Raw genomic sequence first — 25,482 nt, forward strand, 5'->3', positions numbered from 1 at the left:
ACACACACACACACACACACACACATATCAAAAAAAGTTTTGTAGCACTTCGGTTCCCATAACTCCTGAAGATAAACAATTGCTCTGAATATTGTACCACAGACACAGTCCCTTTCACTGTTCAAAGATGTCACTAAACCCGCCCAAAGATGTAAACAACCATGCATGAGCAGCGCCTATTAGGCGCAGGGGATCCGACAGACGATCAGTTCCAGTCATTCCATCAGGAAGGAGGTACACGGCTAGTGTTGTCTGTAGTTCAACCGTGCCTACACGGAAAATACGCAGTTCGATCGCGTTCGCATTGTTACTTTGTGCCAGCAAGGGCTCTCAACAAGGGAAGTGTCCAGGCGTCTCGGAGTGAACCAAAGCAATGTTGTGCGGACATTGAGGAGATACACAGAGACAGGAACTGTCGATGACATGCCTCGCTCCAGGCCGCCCAAGGGCTACTACTGGAGAGGATGACCACTACCTACAGATAATGGCTCAGAGGAACCCTTGACGGCAACGCCAACACGTTGAAAAATGCTTTTCGTGCATCCACAGAACGTCATGTGGCGACTCAAGCTGTGCGCAATATGCTGCATGATGCGCAACTTCACTCCCGACTTCCATGGTGTGGTCCATCTTTGCAACCACGACACCATGCAACGCGGTACAGTCGGCCCCAACAACATGCCGAATGGGACACTCAGAATTGGCATCAACATTCTCTTCACCGATGAGTGACGCATATGCTTTCAACCAGACAACCGACGGAGACGTGTTTGGAGGCAATCTGGTCTGGCTGAACGCCTTAGACACACTGTCCAGCGAGTGCAGCAAGGTGGAGGTTCCCTGCTGTTTTGGGGTGACATTATGTGGGGACGACATAGGTCGCTGGTGGTCATGGAAGGAGCTGTAAGGGCTGTACGATACGTGAGTGCCATCCTCCGACCGATAATGCAACCATATCGGCGGCATATTGGCGAGGCATTCGTATTCATGGACGACAATTTGCACCCCCATCGTGCACATCTTGTGAATGACTTCCTTCAGCATAACGACATCTCTCGACTAGAGTTGCTAGCATGGTCTTCCGACAAGAACCGTATCGACCATTTCTGGAATAGACTGAAAAGGGCTGTTTGTGGACGACGTGACCCACCAACCACTATGAGGGATCTACGCCGAATCGCCGTTGAGGAGTGGGACAATCTGGACCAACAGTGCCTTGATGAACTTGTGGATAGCATGCCACGACGAATACAGGCACACATCAATGCAAGAGGACGTGCTACTGGTGAAACGTCCCCTTAGAAAAATTAATGAATGCCTGTGCTGATAAACCCTTTACTTTATTTGATTTTCAAACAGCTGAGCAGAACTGAACGTACTCAGACATTTCTCCCTTTACCTATTCTGATAACACTGAACTGACACACAATATTTTTAGCACAACGCAATCTGACTTTCAATAATCCCTACAAAAGAATGGCCCTGACTAGCAATAACCTATACCTTTCATGAATCACTCACCTCACAAAAATCTTCATTACTCGAACTACTACAATACAGCGAGCGCCAATACTGCCAGCTAAATAATAGATTCCAACTACTGAAGTCACTAACTACTGATAGGCATAGTTAGCAAATGAAAGATTTTGATAAAGAACAAACAATGTATTTACCTTAATATTGTTCAAAAGTCATAATATATGTATATCAGTTCATGACATACAGGCTTACAAATTTACTGTATCTGATGGACACACGTCCAGATCATCCGCTCTCAAAACTCCGCCATCTCTCTCCCCACATCCACCACTGCTGGCGGCTCACCTCTAACTGCGCAACGCTACGCGCTGTTAACATCCAGCTGCCCAACACTACAATAGCAAATTCCAACAATGCCACCCAGCCACAGACTGCACACAGCACAGCCAGTGATTTTCATACAGAGCGCTACGTGGCGTTACCAATATAAGAACCTAAACAGCCTACTTACACCGGGTATTAGAGGTACCGGAGTGTACAGCAATCTGGACCAACACGTTTGAAGTTCTCGCTGTATGGTGGTACAAACATGCAATGCGTCGTTTTCATGAGCAATAAAGAGGGCGGAAATAATATTTATGTTGATCTATATTCAAATTTTCTGTACAGGTTCCGGAACTCCCGGATTCGAGGTGATGCAAGACATTTTTTGGTGTGCGTATTAACAGAGCTGAAACTGCTCCTATCGTAGTACAAAGAGGCGAGTATGAGCTGGACAGAGTTAGGGGTGTAGAAGATGAGAATTACTTTTTCGACCTACCTGCCAACTTCAAAGATATTTAAGTTAAAACATCTTGACATATGCGCGCCATTTTACTCGTTAGTATTAGTACCCATGTCTGTAATATAATCTATGAGGTCAAGCAAAGTAACATGACACATGATTAAGTATCAGCCCTATATGGAGAACACAATAAATCAGATACCAGCGAAACATGAGAACTACAAAAGACGCACAAACTAAGAACACAAAGCGGCCTTAAATGCTATTCGTCGTGAGGTTAAATAGGAATAAACCCCTTCCTGGGTGAAACACTCCTCCCTTTAAGATATTTTCACAGCTGACCTCGGGAGCAAATCAGCACAGAGCACTGTAAGAGATCAGTGTCTGTTACCTAAATATTCTTTGGTTGGCATGCCTATGCATTCAAGAAATACAGGTATCGCTGTTGCACTCTTATTTGGTTTTGGGCAACGTCGAGACGGTCTACAATGCTGTGAATAAGTTAATAATTTTTGGAGCAGGTCGATGAAATGCTCGCCCAAATGGTAAGTCTTTAAGGAAGCACTGATTTATTTATACAGAATTTAGTTGAGGGGGAGCGCATATAAGTAATAATTTTTTTTATGGAGAGTGGAGCTGCTTAAGAACGGGAGGTTGTATGATTAATAGCAGCATAACTAATTCATCACTAACTCATCACTATTTCAGTGACAGGCCCAACTGTATTGAAAGTATGAATACCTACACTGACGAGAGTTCCTGGTAGATTAAAACTGTGTGCCGGAGAGAGACTCAAATTCGATATCTTTGCCTTTCACGGTACGTGCTCCACCGAAATTTTTCTATCGAAGAAAGTCTTCCCAGCTAAGATGACGTCTACACAATATACTTTCTTCCAGGAGTGCTAGTTCTGCCACTTTCACAGGAGAATTTCTATGAAGTGTGGAGGGTAGGAGACGAGGTATTGGCGGAAGTAAAGCTGTGAGGACAGTGGGTAGGTCGAACTAGGGTAGCTCAGTCGGTTACCAAATCGTTTCGTCTCCACCAAGTTCACCTTACCGACTTGTAGCTTTGCTCTTTGTGCGCCGGACACGGATGATCATCGCTTTGTTTGTAGCCCTGTAGTAGAGGTCTCGCGCTTGGTCCAGCGAAATTTGGCCTTCCTCACACGTCCCACTCCTGACTAAACAACAACGCACATGATGTTGTTCCCGGATGCCGTGTACTACTCGCTCTGTGCATTGGTTCCGTGGCTAGCAATTCGATATTTTTTTTGCACCTGCGAGAAGATTATTCTCGATTTTTGGAAGTTGCGTCATTGTCCGTAATCCGAAATATAGAAAATACTTTTCAGGCCCCTCTTGGAGTGCTTTCTAGCACCCGCCGCGTAGTTGGACTGTCCGTGCAATGAGAAGTTGATGTGATGCACTATTTTTTGATATTATGAACCCCTTTATCTCGAGAAGAGGTGGAAGAATTTCTTTACGGCTACGGGCAGCTTTCATAGACTTCTATCTATAGCTTCGAAAAAAAAATTCTTTGTTTACATACATTTGATACCCTTCTCCTTCCTCCTTTCTTAATTTAGATCTATTACTATAGGCGCAGATAGGGGCCGGTGCCCAAGATGGTGCAGATATTTTTTTATGGTCAAAGTAGCAGTGGCAAATACACCCCTTTTTTTGCAGGTTCCTTATAATCAGGAAAGTGAGTTAGGAACAAGAAACAGAATTTAAAAAATCTAGTAATGGCGCGATGTCATAAGTATAAAGTGAAAAATAGTCGGCAGAGCACATTCCTGTAAATGGCAAAGGTATCGAGTTCGAGCCTCGGTCCGGCGCACAGTTTTAATCTGCCAGAAAGTTTCATACTATCACCCACTCCGCTCCGGAGAGAAAATTTCATTCGGAATACATGAATGAGATCTGAACTTAATATGATCATTTTAACGACCTTAACTAACAAGGAACATGGTGTACCCAGAATTCTCATTAAACTAACAATGATGTCTAAACTGAGTTCTGTTTAACTGAAGGCACGTAAGTGAACTATCTGCACGCTAGTAATGGATCTGGGAGAGAACGATCTAAAAGCCGACTGTTCTCCTTACGTAAAACTGACGTCATTTGGCCTTGGACCTTGTATAAACAAATCACCTATGTGTGCTCTTAAATTATGTTTACACACGTGGAATTAGTGATTCTAATGGAATCAAAGTGTCCACTTTGGTATATGAAGTCTTCACGGGTTGTCAGCCGAATAGCATCGTCATCTGGTAGCAACGTTTCAATGGAATGCGTCTCCATCATCTTCAGGCGAAATGTCGGGATAGCGTCGGTCACGGGCTTATATCTCTGCTGGACCGCGGTATATAATTCCGCGACCGACGATATCCCGACACTTCGCCTGAAGATGATGGAGACGCATTCCATCGAACGTTGCTGCGAGACGACGATGCTACTCGGTTGTCAACCCGTGAAGACTTTATATATAAAATTCGCCGAGAATGCCTGCACTCGCATGTCCACTGTGGTCTTTCAAGTTGCCGCTTTCCTCCTCCCACCATCCGCCAATCCAAGAAGCTCACCTGTGCCCTTCCTAGAGTAAACAATTATATCTCTGTTATATTTATGCAAGTATAATTTATGATCCTAATATAAACAAAATGTGTACCTGAGCTCTCATAATTTATTTAAATTTGCTACACTCTTGCTGATTTTCTCCTAGCATTTCTGATACCCACTTTTCAAATCTTCATCCAGATCCACACAAAGGTTATCATACAATATGATATTTTAAATGTTTAATAATTACCACGTGCATTATTTAAACAAATACACTCTAGCAAGAGACCGAGGCTATTTACGTAGGTGCTTTCCACTCTAAGGTATAATACCCTGTGCTATTAGGTTGCATTGGAAATAATGGGCTACACACTGTGACGACACTATGAGGCTACCTTAGAGAAGTGTGGCACTGTAAGATAATAGTAAACTTGTAAAATCATGGCTGGATGTAAAAAGACTCCAAGAAGAACGTTTCCGCAGAGAAGTATGATTAATTTAACTGGTTACATCATTAAGCAAACGTCAAAAACATTGCACCACAAAGTCACCAAAGCAGTGGCGTGCAGAAATTGTAGCAAATTTTAAGAAAACACTTACACAGAGTTTAAAATGATGGGAAGCTCTCTGGTGCAACCTACATAGTTCTCTGGACTATACCATATCTAACAGCCCTATCACTATTCTACTATTCTGTCAAATGAACATCCCACAATACAGATTTTACAGCTAATAGATTTTACGTAATTTTTAAGATACCTTGTTATTATGAAAACTAGTCTGACAGCCTTAAAATGCTCCGTTACTGCTTGCAGTTAACTAATTAATATTTTTTGTGCTTAAGTTAAACACACAGTCGTCTTTACAAGGTAACTTCGTTAACGATGAAAAGGTAATTCAGTTAAACAGTATTGATAACGAAATGAATAAAGAGTTGAAATCAGTTCTTTCGTGGACACAGTAACTAAGCATCTAGATTGCGACCCGGCTAACACTCACGCAATCAGTATCCAATGACAATGAATATACTGGAAATTGTCTATTAATGAATTAAGCCATATCCTACCTGCTTTTCTTTCTTCTCCTGCACTGCAGTTTGTGGCAGTGCGCTAGTCACACAGCTAAGACAGAAGCTCGTACTTACCATTAACCATTCCACCTTAAGGTTTAATGATTTTAATGATCCTGAAGAGACTCTTTGGTTTAAAATGCTTAAATGTGATAGAATCTGGTAGCAGAAGTTAAATATAATTGTGAAAATTAAAGCTAATACTGTGCAAAGAACCATAAACACTGACTACTTTGAAGAATTATAATGATGTCTTAAAATATCAGAAAACAGTGTCACTGTTGTCTGTATGAAATCCAATTCTATACCTGTGGAAGTGGTATATGTACTTTGCAATACTTTTCAGCGTGAAAGTATGTATTGACAATGCAAAGAATGTAAAACTACCAAAATGTTGAACTCCAGAGACTAACTAACTGACAAAAACAGCTTGTCCAGAGTTAGCAATCTGGATATGTACATTGGCTGTAAAGTGTGTAAGCATACTAATTGTTTAGTTTCAATGAGTAGCTAACAACCACTTCGTTCTTTTTCTACAGCATACTCTCCCACAATAAAAACAGAACCATAAATATCAGTACTACTCGTATTCATTAATGAAGGACACATTGGCCTTACTTGCGTGAGCAGCTAACTGCATACTGATCACTTATAGCGTGGCAGCATTGATGTAAACTGGAACACTACTCTTACCATATAATTACAGCAAAACATTTCTTACTTTAATTGTGGTGTAAATGTGCAGCAAGGAATTCAAATTAATTGTTTCTTATTTGGATATTTCTTAACAAATGTTATTTTGTTGAATGCTGAAAGCCTTTGGTATAAGGACCATTAGAAGTACCATGCCAACATAATAATACACTTAATGATAGACACACTGTTATCCAGTACTATGAAGCAGTACTAAAACTTAACATCATAATGTTAGAAAACAAAGTTGCTTACATACCAATTTAGAGTTGCTTGAGTTGAAAGATTTACAGGAAATTGTTCATTAAATGACAAACACTAACGATTTTTAAATTTTCGTCTTATTTCAAGTGAACAGGTAGTTAATTTCGTCCTGTAGTTTACATGGAACAAATAAAGTTTTATACATCCTGCCTGGCGGTGGTGGTGGCTGACGAGCCATGTGATCGAATTATAGCTGCTTTTTTCTTTGGCTCCATTTAATACAATCATGTATGATTAAGCCGATGATCCTCTTCAAGTATTAACTTGAGCCTTCATACTGCTCTTGCGGTACGTGAAACAAACCATTCGCTGGAGGCTGATAATTAGGATTTACAACAGAGAACACCTCCACAGAGCCTCTGCTCTGGTATTCAGCTTGCTTTGTGCTGCAGATAAGCCGCTTTTTCACGACTCGCACAGCACGTAGCTTTCACTCTCAAATTACATTGTATGCGGAGTTAGACATCACAGAGCATAGTTAAGTCTTTTAATGTATCAATGCAGATTATATTTACTGCGTTCATATTGCTAATTACTCACAGTCCTCAATTTAGAACTCGGCCGCTCAAACGAGATGTTACTCAAGTGGAGCCGTATTGCAGACTGTGTCTTTGCCCCCGTGCGCACAGTGGTGCGTGCGCTTCGGTTTGGTTCCTTTCACGTCACTAGTACTACCCCGTCACAGACGCATTATAATGGACATCCAGAAGGGTGACATTATATATCTTTGAAATGTCCCACTCTTTCACATATCTTTTGAGAGTTTTTGTTAACGTAACCGCAATATATAACAGTTGTAAATAAATTGAAAACTTACATTAAATTATTTAAACAATATGTAAATTTATAAAATTATGTTATAAAATTTTTAAATATATTTTGTCGTTTTATCAGGTGAATACCTGTATATCAGTTACACTTTTTTAACTTAAGAACAATGGTCAACACATTATGATGTTACTATCAAACTGTGCTTCCTTGCCGATTTTCTCTCTGTATTCCAAATAACTAGTTTCAACTACTTTTCAATATCGTCATCGAAAGACACATGTAGCTCACTGTAAGTATGACTTTTAACCTTTAACGATTAACGTAAGACGAGACAAACTGAGACGAGAGTAAGCTGTCTTAAATGCAGCTTCATTTATAATGGTTCTTACAATATGTCGCTCCATGACCCACTAAAGCGCGCGTCATTTACGACGGCGGCCGAGTTTAAGTTCGTTCTGCGCATCTGACGTCACAAAACACAGTCAGCCAATGAACAGAGAACGACGCTGCCAGAGCTCGACTGCAGTGCAGAGCACGGAAGAGTGTCTACAGTTTTAGAAACGTTCAGTCATAAATAAAGCAATTGAACAAAAGCAATGTCTTGATAGCAGACTTTCTTTTATAGAAAGTTTGGAAAAAGCATTCTTTATACCAATTGCCTCATATTCTATTAATTAATTGAACCAAACAGGCAATAAGCCCTCTAATTCAGGCGATAGCAAGGAAACGTGCTTACCAATGCTGTGGCGTTAGTGGAAGAGGGAATAGAGGTGCACGTCGTCGTAGTCTCACTGCTAACAATCGGTTGGTAACAGTTTGCGTTGATGCATCTGAGCTCACAAGCCCTCTTATTTGTGCAGTTGTAGCTGTACGATCTGCCACTGCTACCCTTACTATACGACGTTCCTGGTGGGCGTCTGTGGTGTGTGGAAGTCCAGAACCTCATCTAGAGATGTGAGAAGTTTCACGTGTACACTCATACCAACACCATTGCACAACCAACTTAGCACGTCCAAGTTGTGGGACAGTCCTCTGAAGGGATCATCCCTCCTCTCAGAAGGTCACGTGACCCATCTGAAACTCGCTCAGTTGGCTGTAGCAAGCACGAGTACGTCTCTGTGACATGGGTGCCTGCTTTCTTCACATGTTTGCACCACACTGAGGATTCTGGCTGTGAACATTGTCTATTAAATGGTAGACACAGATGGCGCTGTGGTAGCTAGGCCACTATGCTTTCTGTTTGTGAACGACATTGAAACCATTATCATTACATCTACTTTGCCATAGGAGGCATACAAGTATGTCGTCAATGGATCACAACCGACGTCGTTTTCCCAGGTGTACTATTTTTTTCCGGCATAGTTGTATGGTAAATATATGCCACTAAATTTCATTTGAAACTCGATGTTTTTAAGTGTAGTGTGATACTATACGTGCAAAATAGATATGCACATTCCATGTCTTATCGATCTTATGAAAATCCTGGATATACCTATTCCTGGCGAAGGAACATGGTATTAAGATACTATTTATAGCTCCATGTTAGTGCCAGTCATATTTTGTACTAATAAAATGTATTTTTTATAATCATATTAAAGTGTAGATATGCCAGATGCCTATCTATACTTTAACAGGTATACAGCGGTAAGAACTTTCCTTCATATCTGTGGCAAAACCGACACGTGAAACAGTATTTTAGCATTTCCGACAGTATCCTCAGTTATACGTAGGCAAATAGAATTGTGACAGTTTTCTGCTTACAAAATTGTGGCTAGCGGCTAGCAGTAAAATATTTCGCTAAAAACATGAAGGACATATTGTACAATAATACTCCCACTGCAAATTACAGCTGAATTACTGTATGTTGTATGACGTGTACATCACAATGATGAATCTGTGATAAAAAGAATTGTCACCCTCGTTCTCTCGTACAACTGGGCCATTACTACTTTTATAGGCAAAGGAATCAGCGGGCGGGAGGAAATGCTCTATAATCAATAAATAATCAAAAAATAACGAGAAATGGATTACTTCGTTTCTTATAACTAGTATGGAAAGAAATTCTACAGAACACACTTTAAACTCGTCCTGCATAGTCTGGAATACGTATCTGTGAACCCAAAGCTCTGTGCAATATGCTTGCACTATTAACATCCGAGTAATTACTCCACCAAGCGCATTAAAAAATGGTATGCGGACACTGTATAAGGTGGATCGAATTTGGAAGATGGAACATGCAACTGACTAACCTCTCTACATTAAATATAGATATTACCGAATTATGTTTGATTCCCACGAACAACAGCCCTCCACAGGCCTTAGGAGAAAGAACCAATGTGTCAAATCGACGTAGACTGTTCCCTTTTAAAGAATGTTAAACGTTGTTACATGTTAAGCACATGAAAAATAAAACTAGGAATGGAGTAGTGATCGAAAGCTGAAGCATATGGTGAAAACAACAACCATAACGAAAGAATGTTAATTGATATTGCAAAAACCACATGGCACTTGTAGTAAGAAATGTATAATCAGAGGTGCAGTAGCAACACCTTTTTAACCATTGACCGAGAATTGTTAATCCACCTTTCCCAATCTTCTCGCCATCAACAAATATATCATTGAAACTATAGTCTCCGTGAATTTAATTTATCATACCAGCTGTTAGAATAACAATATTGGAGGGGTATCAACAAACAACTATGTTAGAGAATATGTTGTGGACTGGATATTGTACATGTTGTTATTGGATAGATCTAAAGCAGAAAGGAACTGAAGCCTTAATGCCCAAAGAAATAGTTTTATTCTACAGCTCTCTCATATTAGGCCTACATAGCGGAAGAAATCCAGTACTGTCCTATTACACTACGGCTGGTAACAGCAACTACCGTAAAGTATCTGACAGTAAGCATCCAGAGAGATCTTAAGTGAATTAGTTATATAAAGCAGGAGAGGATGCTTCTCCGAGAGTAATCTTAAGCAAGTGTAATTCATGCACGAACACTGTTACAAATTTGTGTTACTTGACTGGTAGTGGCTGATCACATAAGTAATCCAGTGGATTGTGATGGAAGCTCTAGCCACCATCATCCTGTATCTGGCATAGCAATCATAAGAATATGATAAAAGAGGTTAGAGTACTTACAGAGGCACATAGATATTTTTTCCTCGATCAGTACATGTGTGGAATAGGAACGAAAATCTACGATACTTTTACGATATACTCCCAAACATGCACTGTACAGTGACGTGTAGGTTTATACGTAGGCTGTTCACAGACGATGTTGTTCTCTATAGGAGGGTTGTAACACAATTAGGCTGTTGCGATTTACAGGAAGGCCTGCAAAGGATTGACGATTAGTGCAGGGAATGAGAGCTGGAGATGAAAATAAATAAATGTAACACACTGCATACAAATAGACAAAGAGACCTGCTACTGTTCTATTACACAATTTTCAACAGGTCTCACTAGCAACAGTCGCAGGCTTTCTTGTCGTCGCGGAGGGCCAGCTGCGCCTTGCGTTCTGCTGCCGAAACATTGTTCTTCAGCAGTCTTGCTTTCTCGAGTATTCTCCAAGTCGCCCTCCTCACTTCTTCAGCTGCCTCCCAAGGGAGCCCACGTACGGCTTGCTCGACGTTGCTGATGATGTCACGCTTTGGTAACGTTCTGGGAACTGGAGCAATGTTCAGTCATCTCGACAGCTTGGAGATTATTCGTTCATCCAGTTGTCTCTCAGTCTGTTTGATGACGTAAAATATTGGAAGTAACGATATAGAGTTATCTAAAGTGTAATGAGTACAAAATAAATAGTAGGAAAAGTAAGTGTCATTCTAAGGTCCATTGGAGGGATATTAAAGGAGTGTTATCCATCCATAAAGGAGATGGCTCACAAAACACTTGCCCAAAACACTTGCCCACCCAGTTTTTAAGTATTGCTCTTCTGCCTTGTATCCTTAGCAGTAACATTAATGGAACCTGTAGACGAGATCCAATGAAGAGCGATGCATTTTGTCAAGGGATAATTTAGATAGTGCAAGATGCTAAATGATTTGCAGTGGTAGATACTGGAAAAGAGATGTTCTGCATCAAGAAGCGTTTACTGTTGAAAATAATTATGGCAACATATTACTTCCTGCAAGAGTAGCAGGGAGTGCTGATGGATATCAGCAGGCACGTGGCCCTATCGAGTGAGGTGTGAGGTGAGAATCTGCAGCACTCTGGCATGGTACTAAATTTTCTGTATGCACACGACCTATTCAGCACGTGGGAGTGGTAGTGACCTTGTGGTAATTATTAAATACTGGAACTGTTACAGAACTCTACGTGTGTCTATGGATGACGATCTTGAAAAATTCGTTGGAAGTGGTTATTTGGAATACAGAAAGAAATTTGGCAAGGAAGTACAATTTGATGGTATGTCTTCATCAAGCAAGTGGTCTAGTTCTGACAACTATGTAGGGTGCACCAGAGGGTTTCCCATTATTTTAAAGCTAAGGTAAGTGGATTTTATTTAATTATCCACCATTTCTCACAAATCCACTGTTCTGATAACTCTATGGCATCACGTGTTTGCGTTTGTTTCATGTTTTAAAACGTCGTACTGTAGAAATTTTCCTAATTGGCTCGTTTTCGATTTCTTTCCGGTATTTACAAGTCTTCTATAGTCTTATAGTCTTACTCCTCTAAGGCATCCTGATAATGATGTCATAGTGTGTAGGCCTTCATTTGTGACTCGCTAATAGTGTAGGGCCAAGTTTCTTACAGTGAAATGTTCCTACATAAATTGACTTGGTATAAGAACGAGGGTATTTGTTTAAAGAATGCACAGTAGTAACTGTCAAACTTTTGAAGTCTCATATTTATGGTAATCAATGTGTGGCCTCAGATGGCAGTCTTGAAATGTCAGTGTTCGGAATAACGGGAAAAAATCATTAAAACCGCAACAAAGAATCCCAAAATTGTAACAAATTGTCCCAAACCGTACACAGAAATAGAAGTTGATCATACGTTGGAGTGCTTTCAGAAGATTTCAGACATGTCATCACTAAATTATACTGCCGGCTGGGGTGGCCGAGTGGCTCTAGGCGATACAGTCTGGAACCACGCGACCGCCATTGTCGCAGGTTCGAATCCTGCCTCGGGCATGGATGTGTGTGATGTTCTTAGGTTAATTAGGTTTAAGTAGTTCTAAGTTCTAGGGGACTAATGACCTCAGAATTAAGTCCCATTGTGCTCAGAGCCATTTAAACCAACCAACTAAATTATACTAACTCAGCGAACACCTTTCAGACGTTCACTATAATAACTAAGTACCTGATGTCATTTTTGGGTCAGAAATTATAGTGATTTAGCAATAAGGTAATGCCCATTTGAATTTACCATTCTTTCTTTACCCAAGAGGAAAAGAGGAGTGGAGGCAGAGGTGGGAGAAGGGTGGGGAGTGTGAGAGTGTCAGCTCGATAGAGATCAGACAGGTAAACATTTGATGATATGAGCATTGGTGAACAGTCTATTTACACCAGGGTCATAAATTGCACTTGCATAAACATAACTTAAGAGTACTCGTGCGTGATTTGTTTTCATAACAGGTAACACCAAGTGACGCCATTGTTTATGTAAGGAGAACAATGAGCTCTTTGAGCTCGTTATCTTCCAGCTCAAGTAATAAAATTTTGTACGCTTTCTTTATTAAACATAGGATTTGGTTTATGAGGTGATCATCTCCTTGATTCCTTAATATATTCGATTACTTTCCTTAACAACTGCCACAGTTTCACAGTTCAATTAGAAAAGGAAGGGAGGCTTACAGTGCAGAACGATGAGCAACAAGAAGAATTTCATTGTCTGCAAATAGTGCATTTGGACACAGCCTCTCATAGGCAGAACCACTTTAAAGAACGTTTAGCATACTTGTTAGCTTGAATTGTTAAATAGACACAGTAATATAGAAACAAAATGTTAAAATCGATTGATACTCCCAATCAGTTAGTCACTCCTCAGATGATTTGGATGCCTGTAAAATTCAGTAATAGATAAAAAGAAGCATAGCTGCAGTAACACATACACCAGACACAAGTTTATCAAATGTTCTTGAAATCATGTTTGTCATTACCTCAATATTTTAGTAACTGGTTTAATTAACTAACCAATAATAATATATTAAATTGTAATTAACTAACAAATAATAATATATTAAATTGGTCAGAAATGTTGACTTATGCTCAGTTGACGTCTGAATGGCTGCCAAGCAAGCCTTGCACTGGATAATTTTCGAAGGAGGAAAAAATTTTTGTTGGTTAATATTCGATAGTAATTTTCTCACCAGCAGAACCTTGATGTATGGCTCTGTTAATGGTTACCTGAAAGCTGGAAGAAACATTACATAATTGTTCATAACTTGCAGCCTCTTACTTTACCTATGCACGATCACTTGTTACTTAAGAAATAATATTGTGGAGATTAAATGTACAGACATGGAAATCGTTTATAAGTTTGCAGATACAAACCATGAACATCTTAACAAAACTATTTTTTCAAAAAAAAGAAGGAATGGTTAATTGTTCGTTAGGAACTATAAATTACTTCTTGCATGTATAACTGGGCTTGTGCTGATAAGGTATTAGAAAATTAGAAATGCTAATGTTATTATGAGAGCAATCGCAGTAAGCTATAGTTACATTACTTTTGTTAAAGAAGCTAATACTCCACTAACAGTAAAACTCAATAAAATTGACAAAACGTCTCTGGGTGAATTAAAATTATATGTGTGGCTGTGACTATCTTGAAAATGAGCTGTTTCAGTATCTCATATGGACTGGTTCAGAGTTTAAGGATCGCAGTCATTTGGTAAAGTTGGGAAGGGGGTACTGACAAATTGAAATATTAGCTAATCTGTGAGGCATGCCTGAATAGATCTTTTGGAAAATTGTTGCGTTTGAATGACAACAATTCTTCTAAGAAGAATCCAAGATATGTTTGAGAATAGATTCCGCGACCTCTTGGTTTGCAATCAAGCGTTTTACTGCTTTTTTGCCCCTATCTCCTTATCTAACTAATATCAATCTAAAAAAGAACGAAAATCAAACCTATTCCTACTTGGCACAGCGACTTTTACCCTAATAAAAAAGCAACTATCCTTCTTTAGTCATTGTCCCTAAGTATTCGGAAGTGACAGGATCCTCAGATATGTAATTGATCTTTTTTTACAATTTTTTAAAATTTTTATTTATTTAAATGTTTTTTATTACGTGGTTATAATTAGAAAATGTGTATCAATGATAATCCTATGAAACCGAATAAAAAAAATATTGTCCAAAGAATAAACTAAAATAGCTCTGTATAGTACTTGTGCTACTTCAGCTAAAAGAATCTTTCTTGAAGAAATGGTGCAACTGAAGTTTCCTTATCCACTGCACACTGGCGTTTTATGCATTCAGTAACGCTGCACAACATATGTACAACAGACTCATGCTGTTTCGCTAATACAGAGGAGGGAGAATTTATAAAAACACTGCATAAGTAATTTTTAAAGAGCATGTGGTACCTCAATGTCTGTGGAAAAGCTTTGTGAGCGTTTTGCTGGTACCACTAGTAACAAAGCTTCATTTTCTCCCCTTCACCGAACGTACTCAATGGTAATTCTCTTGAACCATGTAAGCGCATGATATTTTGCAAAGGGAAAGTAATAGTTATCTAGACACAGGAGGGTCTGAGGTTCAGTCATGTCAGGTGCGACATGAAGGTAAGAAGTCACAGTCCCCAAACGCTGGATGACGACACGTGCATGTAGCATTGTGCATCAGTGTCCAGGAGGTGACAGCCAGAGAAAAGTGGGGACTCCATTAGCCTGATAGCGTGGAGCCAGTGACTCGTTCCATAATTTTGTTGATGACTAGATACCATGTCACACAAATCGTGGTTGGCAGAAAGTGGTGGCTCTGGCTCTGAGCACTATGCGACTTAACTTCTGAGGTCATCATTCGCCTAGAACTGAGAACTAATTAAACCTAACTAACCTAAGGACATCACACACAGCCATGCCCGAGGCAGGATTCGAACCTGCGACCGGAGCGGTCGCTTGGTTCCAGACTGTACCGCCTAGAAGCGCACGGCCACTCCGGCCGGCACAAAGTGGTGGTGTATTGTTTTCCACACTGGTGTCCAACTGACGGTTGGATACTAGGTTTCTACAAAGCTATGTGGAATTGCCTACACAAGAGTGGTGTAAAAATATTTTGTCTTCGGCGGGCGCTTTGCATGGAGATCCAAAATCACATAGCTGTATTTGAGAATGAATGTCGATACGTGGAGGAGCTGTGTCGCGAATTGTACCACCAACACTGGCGACATGCGAGAGAACGTCCAATACAAGATCCATGAGGAAGGTGTGTTGACTGTTCCATTGTTTCAGCATTTTGCTCATATAAAGGGCAACTGCCTGTGCCTGGACGTTAACCAGTCCCAGCCCGCATTGTGGAGTGGGAGGGTGGGAGAGACATGACATTATATATGTGTCCTCTGGATAGCAAATAACAGAAGGCAGCCTGAAGTCTGCAATCTATCACTGATGGCAGGGGGAGCAGCTGTGCCACGTGATTGAGCTATGACACTATAACAGAGCATTAAGTGGAAGGGCTGGGGGTGAAGAGGCAGGCGTAATATAATAGTTCTAAGCATAATTTTATTCTAACTAACCATCCAGTAAAATCCACTGATACTCTTAAACCGAAACTTTTACAATCTACTCGAAATAATTGATTTAAGACAATATGTCAAAAAATGAAGCGTTTAATTTAATTTAGTGTGGTACCTGGCCAAGAAAAACTTTACAACCGGAAGTGAATGTAAGACATGCCCTCATCCTATCACAATTACTACAGTTCCTCATTTGTCTATCTTTTCTCATCGCAAATAGTTACAAAGGTCAACACAACTATCCGAGTTTGTCTCTGTAGGGGACACGAAAATAACCGTCTGAATACGGTACATATGAATAACATAACAAGTTTTCGGACTCCTCCTCCTGCAGAGTTCTCTTAGTTAAATATACACCACAGCTGAGCCACACAGAACACGCCCGGTATTCAAACCCCTGGGCGACGACGGTTCCAATCACCACAACTCACTATAACTCAAAAAAGGTAATGATTGGTACTATCCACGGTGTCGCCGATACCGACCAAAGGCCTCTTCTGTCCGGAAAACGTCGTGTATCAGGTTGATGCAGGCCGGGGCTCCGTTGTTCCGTCTCGCTCCCTGGTTGCAACCGTTCTCCCTGTAGCTGGCTCCGGCGATCACTCATGGTAGTCGGCAGAGGGCAACACCTGAGTGGCGCTGGTCACGCCACACTGTAGTGCTGGCGCGGCGAGGTTGCGTGCGGCATTCAGAGGCGTCGGACATGTGGCGATGATACCATCGGCACAGACACCACATGGAGGTTCAGGTATTCAGCATGTTGCAGCTGGTCCAAGTCCTAGAACAGGTTTGGATGCACCGTTTTATGTACAATCTGTAGTAATAGTTTGCCACGCAGTTCCACGCACATCCTTTATAAATGTGACTGCCAAATATCTCAGTTCAGTAACTGACAGGAGGGGGGTGACAGCCCCTGGTGTGAGACCATGCCTGACATACAGCGCCACTGACTCGTTGATGTTCTGAAGACTGCCTGCAGCCTGTCCATATCAATCGATCTAGTTTAGTATGCCGTGGATTTCATATCGTGAGCGCCATCATGTAAGTTACTGAGAGGAATGTTGGCGTCAGTGGAGGTGCAGCGTTCTGTGATGGAAGTCGTGTGATCCAATGTTGGAGGCAGTCAGGATATACGTGACCTGGATTTCCGTATTCAGAACACATTTTGGGCTTGCAGTCATCAATAACTATGGCCCGCCAGTCTCCTATTTGGAGGAATGATGGTACATGTCGTTAAATTTCAATGCTCACCTCCCGTTCTCCATTGAGGAATAGATCCATCTTAAATTTTGTTCTCTTCTCTGCCACATGTCCCTGTACTGTACTGTAGGGACGGAGCACCGCCACAACGTCTGCCGCCGGAAGTTCGAAGAGTAGTTCGAATTTGAATATAGTCCACAGTTCCAGTCTAGAATGATTGACTTTGACGTTCCGAACATTTCTGTCTATGTGGCAGAGGTGGAGTCCTTGCTTCATTTCTCGAAGAACCCTTTCACATGGAGCGTTGTTAATACGTTTCACATAGACCGTGTTACTTACGATCAAAAAGTGGATGTCGATGATATCGGCCTCCTGGATCTTGGCCTCTTCCTTGAAAAAGTCCTGGACATCGAATGCATTTAGTCTACCAAAGTCGTTTCTAAAATCGAATTTCAGTGTTGATTTTCGGCATCGATTCGCCATTATCCTGTCGTGCAAAGGCGTCACGTTAACGTCGGTTGGAGGAAGTAAACAAGGCGTGCGTGCTCGCGCTGCAGGTGGAAAGGAAGGAAGGAAGAAAGATTGCGTTTAACGTCCCGTCGACATCCAGGTCATTAGGGACGGAGCACTGTAAGTAGGCTGTTTAGATTTTTATATTGGTAATGCCACGTAGCGCTCTGTATGAAAATCACTGGCTGTGCTGTGTGCAGTCTGTGGCTAGTTTGCATTGTTGTCTGCCATTGTCGTGTTGGGCAGCGGCAGCTGGATGTAAACAGCGCATAGCGTTGCGCAGTTGGAGGTGAGCCGCCAGCAGTGGTGGATGTGGGGAGAGAGATGGCGGAGTTTTGTAATTTGTCATGAACTGCTATATATATTATGACTATTAAGGTAAATACATTGTTTGTTCTCTATTAATATCTTTCATTTGCTAACTATCCCTATCAGTAGTTAGTGCCTTCCGTAGTTTGAATCTTTTATTTAGCTGGCAGTAGTGGCGCTCGCTGTATTGCAGTAGTTCGAGTAATGAAGATTTTTGTGAGGTAAGTGATTTCTGAAAGGTATAGTTTAATGTTACTCAGGGCCATTCATTTGCAGGGATCTTTGATAGTCAGATTGCGTTGCGCTAAAAATATTGTGTGTTAGTTTAAGCACAGTCTTGTATAAATTGTTTTATGGGGACGTTTCAGCACACCCTCTGATTTTGCCAAGGGTGGGGACGGAAACAAGCCGTGCCATATAAAAGGAGCTACCACGGCATTTTCCTGGAGAGATTTAGGGAAATTACGGAAAACCTCAATCTGGTGGGCGGATGCGGGGCTTGAACCGTCGTCCTCCCAAATGCGAATCCAGTGTGCTACCGTGACGCCACCTCGCTCAGTTCGCAGACAGAAACACACGGCAGATTCGCCCTGCTCAGCTGTTAAAAGCAGATTGTCACTAGACCACTGGGCCCGACAGACTGCTGTAATATAAGGCGAACCAAAGTTTGTGCACTTGGACACCATTGTGGGGTTCCTCGAAACCTATCAGTACAAAAGCGTGTGAAACAAAAATTTTTCTGCGCCTATTACCAGAAGAAAATGGAAATGAAGGAAAGGTGATTTAGTAGCATTATCTAAACATACGTAGACTTCATGCTTTCGTCATGAAGTACTAGTCTCAAGAAATTCAAGAACGTATTAAGCATGAGAAGATAATATGCAAGAGTTTAACATCATCAGGTTGTAAGAGCCCAGTGCAGTTTTTTGAAGCTAGAATCAATACTTAGACATGCCTTGCATACCAGGTGAGATTATTCGTACTGCTGACTAATTATCAGCAATTACTAGTAGAAAAATACAGTAAAAGGAAAGAAGCAATTAAGATCACACTGCGTGAACTGGAATTCGGTTTTCACAAGCACAACGCTAGGGAATGAAGGACATAGCACGAAAAATAACTTCAACAGAGCTCCACAATGCTATAACAATAAGAAGAATGGACCACCTAAAGGACGAAACTATTTCTACAGACTGTCGGGAGGAGGAAATCATTTTCGAAGTCATCCATCACAGAGAGGAGGTTGGAGCAACTATCATAGTCATAAAAGTGGCCAGAACAGTATCAACTCACTCCATGGTGAGAGGAAGAAGGAGCAGAAATCATAGATATTAGGTCAGCAATTAGCTGGAGCGACAGTCAGGTAGTAAATCATCACAACACTGACTAGACTTAGTAGTATGGAGGCTCTGCTGACACCCACAGAACAATTCGGCATCAGCCATGTAAATTTTATCAATTACAGTGATATATCTGAGGTGCTATTGGAGGAGAAGAAAGTAGTCATGACACATTATATGCATCCAATAATTACGTTCACGATAAGAGATGTACAAAAGACACAGGTAGTCGACGGCACGTCAAAAAATATTGTGAATTTTCAGTGGCCATTGACATCAATGAAAGGAGCAATAGTGGGCAATTTCACAGAATTAAATCGTCAGATGTGGTTAAAATTTGTATGTCAAGGACACATGTCAACCAGAGTTTTCTTGGTGCTACCCATGTTGACCATCAGCCTAATTATCAGGATGGTTTTCTAGAACAGTAGAAAGGCAGTATTAGATCTTGGTAGAAGAGAAAGAGAAGAAAATAAACATCTGTTCCAAAGAGCAGCCTATCTGAGCGCTGTTATTAGCGAACTGTTTGAAACTGTGCTACAAACAAGGGCAGTGTACAGAAGAACACGAAAATAAGAATTATTAGCAAGAGACAAAGGCAACAGATGAAAGAAGTAATCAGAACGAAAATCCATCAGAAAACTGGCAAATGGGCGGAACAGATGGAAAATGCTAGTTTAGCAGTGAGGGAGAAATTACACAGTATTTTACTCACTAATGACGAAGTTTGTTCGCCAAAACAGGAATGATTAAAAATTTCCAACATGCATTTAATGTAAAAGAGCACAAAAATTCTTTTGTACCTCCATACACCATCCCGCTTGTTTATAGATGCAAAGTTTATATGGACACTCGCAAAACGTTGAAAGATAATGTAATTGAATACGTTGTTTCAACATATAATAGTCTGTTGAAAGTGACTGATAAGAAAGAAAAATCCCCATGCCTCGTTCTGCGTTCTTGGCAGATGAATACCAGGATTACTCCAGGAACAGACAGGCCTGAGAAGCTAGAAGAGTTGTTGCAAAGGTTTGATGGAGTCACCGTTTTTTTCCTCAGTAGACCTGAGGTATAGTTTTTCGCAAGTTGAACTAGAAAATATGTAGCTTTCCTTGTATTTGAGCAATGTCACAGTTCCCCACTTTCCATTCGAACTGAATATCTCATTTCTGGCTTTCCATAACTAAGGATCAGGAAAGGGCTGAGAGCTTCTCTAGGACTCATCAACTTTAGTAAGTGTTTCATAACTGTAGGCACACTAGCAAGACCATGACTGTATACCTACAGGCAAGAAAGTGCATAGGCTGTGGGATGAAATAGCTGAGATAGATTTCCAAGCATTAAAGACGACACACATAAGAGCACAGCTCCTATTGGAGCCTGATTAAACAAGAGTTTTTGGCCTCTGATAAAGGCCTCTGATAGAGCGAAGATCAGGCCCATCATCATGATCTTACAGGAATTGGAAAAGATGGAAGATGTGAACAGAAGAACACTGCAATTGGCATTTGTGTCCTGATTCAGTTACTGAATTGGACCCGCTAGCAGACCTAAGGGGCTTCAGGAAATTCAAATACTTCCTGTTATGGTGCAAGACTGCAATATATACGGATCACAAGGCATTTGAGTTCTTGCTGATAGCAAAATTAACCCACAAAAGACTAATTAGATGCATATCATATTTGCAGGTATTTGATTTTTCAATCACTTATACAGCATGGGAAAAAACATTGTAGTGGATACCTTGTTGTGATCACCAATAGGGTTAGTAGATGAAGTGAATGAAGACCTGAAAGATAATCATTTCAGCTTGTTGTATTTAGGAAAGGTAGCATTTGAAAATTACGTCACCACCTCTCTGAGACAGATAGCAAAAGAGTGAAATTAGGATCCAGGACTTTTGCAACTAAGAAACAAAATGGAAATATGAAAGTCAGGCAGTAAGCAGACAATTCTGTTTGCTCAGAAAGGGAATTCTGTTCTATATAAGAAGTGTGGTCGATTCACTGTGGGTTCTTTGTTTACCTGAGGAACTAGTAAATCAAGTTGTGGTATACTCACATCAATTACGTTCATTTAGAACCAAGGAAGTTCTTCCTCAAATTAAAAACTTTGTCATTTCAGTAACATGGAAAGACTGCTTAGGAAGGTTCTCTCTGATAGCAAACTATAGAACAGAATGACTCAGGCTTCTTTGTACCTTGTTGTGCCTAAGAAACTGAGACAACTCTGCATAACTGACTTAATGGTATCTCTCCTCATTCCATGTCTCAGGTTCTGCTATGGGTTCTCTGTAGTAAAACTTACATCCAAATTTGTGACATTCACACCAGGATTCTGGATAGGCACTGTGACAAAGAGTTGTGCAAGGAACTCCTCCTCAACAATTTAGGTCAGAATGATGGAAGGCAACGTTGAAGAGACATTCGATCAAACCGATTTCCATTCCTTCATACTATCCCAGTTCAAATCCTACAGAACAGATTATGAAATTTTAGAAACTTTGTACAGAATACACTGCAGCAAACGGCATACCATGTGAGAAGTATTTCCAAGATATAATGAATGAGATTTCACACAGAAACTTGTTGCTGTCCCCAATATCTGTCTTAAAGAATCGTCAGCCACAAGACAAAATAAAAGAAGTTGTATATCTTCCACCAAGGCAGTAATAACAGTACAAGGAATCAGATATTGTGCAGAATAAAAGACAGTGCACGCAAGCAAAAAGAATGCAGTGACAAAAATGCTTGGTTGAGAAAGTATCGCATTGGTCAGAAGGTACTTGTAAAATCTTTAATGTAGTCAAACAAGCTAAAGAGGCTTCGTCAGAAATTCTTTCCAGTATATAACAGTCCATCGATGATAGGGAGAATTGCTCATGCAAATGCATTCGAGCTAGAAACAATTATGCATAAGAAATTGGTTGGTATACACCACCTTAGGCAAATCAAACCCTTATTAGATATTTCAGATACAGGAAGAGCAGTGTATCCAAACGAAGACTTTGGTCAGACGGAAATGGAGAGTGCAAGAAGGGAAAATGAACAAGCTACAGAGCATAGCATTGTTCAGAGCTATTAAGATAGGTTCTCTGTGCCTTATAAGAAGTATATTGTCATGGATGAGAAATACTGAGATAGAAGAAGAACCAAGCCATCACTGAGAATGCCGATGTTCCTGTAGCTGGAGAGTAATCTATAGTTGTGAAGAAGATATGTGAGTACTGGGATGCACCAACATCGACTAAATGTACTATTGAAACCGATGTCAGAAAGTAACGAATATTGTCATACAATAAGGTAGAGTTTAAATTGAAAAAGTAGTAATGTCTTTCGTATCAGGTTGACTGTCATGTGGAGAGATTGCACAGTGGCACATGACAAGTGGTGTTGGTATTTCATGATTTATTCTGTTGGTTTTAAGTTGGTTTTATTGTGAACCTAGCCAAAGTTGCAGTTGTACGGGATTTATTATAAAGTTAGTATACTGTAGTTTACTGTCAGGGTGTGTTTGAACTGTAATGATATTTTGATGGGGATTTTTCTTAAAGTTTTGTTATAATAGTGTGAAGGAGAAGGATGTCTTTCGTGTACTCATTGCTGTTAAGATAACACTCCAACTGTCATGCTGTTACGGAAGATGACTAGTGAAAGTAGAAAGTGACCTACCTGCTGTAGCCAGCCCATATTGGGCTTGCCTTTCACGCAGTCCCAGCCCTCGAGCCACGACCTTCAACAAACCATCCGCAGCGATCCACGACAGCCTCTAGAACGTTAGCAACTATGAAGAAACCCCCTCTCCTGTGTGAAATCCTATTTCTCATGTCTCACATCAAACACCCCACATATCTCATGCGACAATGTCGACCCCACATTCTCTGATAAGATCCGCATTTAGTGTTTTGTGTGCATTTCTCTTTCAGCAAACTGTCCTTTTTCATTAATATTTTGTTCCTTAATTGATGTGTCTAATTTATATTGCTCTTTCTGTAATAATTATAAGATGTCCTTGACCATCCGAACATTAATACATGTGTATGCAAGTAATATCAGTACGTAATCAGGGTACCTTTTTGGCGTAGTATTACAAATAAGTTAACACACACACACACACACACACACACACACACACACACACAGACGCACACTCACAGGCATACATACATAACACAAAATTTTATTAAATTTTCTGGTTTTATGTTGCTGTTTATATCGTGTTCTAATAGATACAGCTCGGACACGAAAACATGGGTAGCTATAAAAGGTCAAGATTCAGTTGTATAAAATGCTTATGTCTATATCATATGTTTCCAATTCATTACTCCATGATAAAATTGTGTGTATTTGCTTAGGTTTTATGTTTTTAGTATACCTAGGACTTTTACACAATTATTTCTAAGTTTTAAAAGGCAAAATAAAATAATGTTTCTATTCTTGTAACAATTCATGTTTGATGGATAACAGTAATGTCACTTATAAGCATTGCTACGTGACAGATATGAACTTAGTATGGAACGGGTGTGACTGGACTGTCAGTCGAGTTATGATTAGTGACTTCGCTTGGAAGACTAATCACGGTACCAAATGTCAGTAGGGCCTGAGTTTAATAACGAAATTCGGAGGATGCTGAGAAAGCAGAGGCTGTTACACGCTCGATTCAAAAGGGAACGCACAAATGACGACAACTGAAAGTTAGTAGAGAGATTCGTTCGTCTGTACAAAGATCTATGCGTGAAGCACACAACTACCACCGTCACATCTTAGCAAAAGATCTGGTAGAGAAGGAAAATTCTGGTATTACGTAAAAGCGCTAAGTGGGTCTAAGGCCTCTAATCAGTCACTTGTTGTCCAGTCTGGTGTGCCAGCTGAAGACAGCAAAACGAAAGCTAAAGTTTTAAATTTCACATTCAAGAAACCGTTCACACGGGTGACCCATACAACCATACCGTCATTTGACGATCGGACAGACTCCCGTATGGACGACATAGTAATAAGCATCCCCGGCCTACAGAAACAACTGAATGATTTGAAAGCAAATAAATGACCAGGTCTGGATGGAATCCCAGATCGATTTAACAAAGAGTACGGCATCGAATCCCTACCTAGCCTGCAATTATCACGAATCTCTCGCGCAGCACAAAGTCCTAAGTCACTGGAAAAAAGTGCAAGTGACCCCAGTATATAAGAAGGGTAAAAAAGGGCCCCGAAAAATTACAGAATAATTTCCTGAACTTCTGTTTGCTACAGAATCCTTTCACATATTCTGAGTTCAAATATAATAAACTTTCTTGAGACTGAGAAGCTTATGTCCACGAAGCAGCATGGTTTTCGAAAGCATCGCTCGATCGCTCGTGCGAAACTCATCTTACCCTATTCTCACACGATGTACTGGGAGCTATGGACGAAGGGTAACAGGCAGGTTCCATATTTCTGTATTTCCGGAAAGCATTTGACACGGTGTCCCATTCCACTCGCTAACACAGCAAGGGAAAAAAGGACTGTCTATATGCCCTCTATGAGCTCCAGCCCGTAGCTCGTGGTCTCGCTTCCCGAGCACGAGGTTCCGGGTTCGATTCCCGGTGGGGTCAGGGTTTATCACCTGCCTCGAGATGACTGAGTGTTTGTGAAGACCTCATCATTTCATCATGATTCATGAAAGTGGCGAGATTCGACTGATCAACGTTGGGAATTTGTATGGACGCTGTTAACCGCGGTCCGGAGCTCGTGGTCGTGCGGTAGCGTTCTAGCTTCCCGCGCCCGGGTTTCCGGGTTCGATTCCCGGCGGGGTCAGGGGTTTTCTCTGCC

Source organism: Schistocerca cancellata, chromosome 8 (genome assembly GCF_023864275.1).
Source record: "Schistocerca cancellata isolate TAMUIC-IGC-003103 chromosome 8, iqSchCanc2.1, whole genome shotgun sequence".
Lineage (NCBI taxonomy): Eukaryota > Metazoa > Arthropoda > Insecta > Orthoptera > Acrididae > Schistocerca > Schistocerca cancellata.